The sequence below is a fragment of the Lactuca sativa genome, chromosome 8, assembly GCF_002870075.4.
Source record: "Lactuca sativa cultivar Salinas chromosome 8, Lsat_Salinas_v11, whole genome shotgun sequence".
Classification (NCBI taxonomy): Eukaryota; Viridiplantae; Streptophyta; class Magnoliopsida; order Asterales; family Asteraceae; genus Lactuca; species Lactuca sativa.
In genome coordinates, this window is record NC_056630.2 from 109,712,542 (window position 1) to 109,714,480 (window position 1,939).

Consider the following 1,939-nt stretch of genomic DNA (forward strand, 5'->3'; position numbering starts at 1 on the left):
TTTATAGGTCACCTTACGACTTACGTAAGTTATGATACATAGTTTTCAATTTTTCTCTAAACAACGTCATTTAGACAATTTGAATAGAGTAATTTACATGAATCGTATCTCATGCTTCTCATGTTAAAAAAAAGGCTGTAAAGTTTTTATTTTCAAAAATTTACTCGGATTATCCTTCGTTTTTTTAAAACATGCACGATTCATCCCTCGTTGTATCATTTACTAGACATCAAAACTAACCTTCTATTTTTTAGGAATATGTAAATAAGGCAACTATATACTTATAAAATCCATAAAAATCCAAACATCCAATCCAATCAATTTTACAACGATTTAACTTTGAAGTCAAGAAAATTATAAATGTAAAGCCAAAATTTTATTCTGGTCGTCGGGGAAGACTCTTGTAGCTCACTTGAAGAACAATTTCATCCGCTACATTGTTGTCGCCTTCATATAATTTCCGTTCGCTGGATTGTTCGTCCCATCCATACCTGTTCGCTCTCTCTATCCTCTTCGCCGATCGTCGGAGCCAATTTTTCTGAAGTCCCATTGTTGGTAGCCTCTTTGTCTCCTTTTCTTTCTATCTCTATTATTTTTCTCCGTTATAAGGCATAAAAGAAGAGAAGAAAATTGTGATTAATCCTATCCTTTAGCTTTATAAAGAGACTATATACCCTGTAAAGCTGACAACTGCTACCTTATTGAATTAAACAATTTACTTTTTATTTATTACTTTATCGTATATAGTATAAATCAATTTTGGCGTTTGAAATATATAGATGCTTAATACTTGTTATTTGTTTATTTAGTTGTAAAGTGTAAATAGGAACCACTAAAATAATCCCTAATATAAAAGGGAAGTAAGTTAGTATGACTAAAAAATAAAGTAGTGGTCATTTTTAGAAATAAGCCTCTTTAAAGAAAATGTTACGGAAGAAAATAGAATATAAGTTTTTATGAACTCCGTTCATTTCTACTTTGAAAGAACTTGTTTTTATATTTGTTTTCTGAACTTGAATCATCGACCTCAAGAAGGGAGGGTACCACTTGATACCGCTAGGCTAGAAGCCCTTTGGTATTTAGATTTTTGATATGTTATAATTTTGAACCACATAAAATTTGTTTATATAATTTTGAATTTGGCCTCCGGCCCCCCTAGTTCCAGTGTTCGTGTTCCGCCCCTGGTCCGATGAAGATTACCATAAGCCTCGACGAGTTGAAGAACAACTCGGCGAGTCAGATGAGTTTTCCCTAGAATATGTATGCGTGTGTATCCGTCGAGTTGCAAGGAGGGAACTCGATGGGTGGCCTTAAAGTTTGAACGAGAATTGAAGGAACTCGACGAGTCACCCGATGACTCGGCGAGTTGGATTGTACTTCAAGGAACTCGGCGAGTAACCGAGGGTACTCGGCGAGTTGGGGTCAACATGGACTGTTGACCTTGACTGAGGACTCTGACTTTGACCATGAGCTAACTGGTGGGTTATGGAGTACCTTATAAGGTTAAGGACTTATGAGTATATTGTACTATGATCATAGGTGGGGGAGCATGTGTCAAGCGATCCGAGAGTTGGAGTTTATCTTCCGAGTCGACATTTGCAAGGTGAGTTATCCTCACTATATCGATAAGGTCTACGACACCAGGGCTGACCCTTTAGTTGTTAATGTTATGGTATGCTACATGTGGTTATGATCTGTTAGATCGGAATCAGAGTAGACAGTATGCTATGCTCTTACGATCCGTAAGGATTGGTATGTTAGTGACCCGCTAGGTCAGTACTCTAGTTACGAGAGAATTCTATGATTGATGATCAGTGTGATAGATATGTTTGATGTTTATATATGACAGTATATGATAGTTATGTGCACATGGTTATTTGCTTGTTGGTTGGGTTGAGGCGGTCCTGCTTTGTGTTGAAGGCCAACATACCCTATGAGC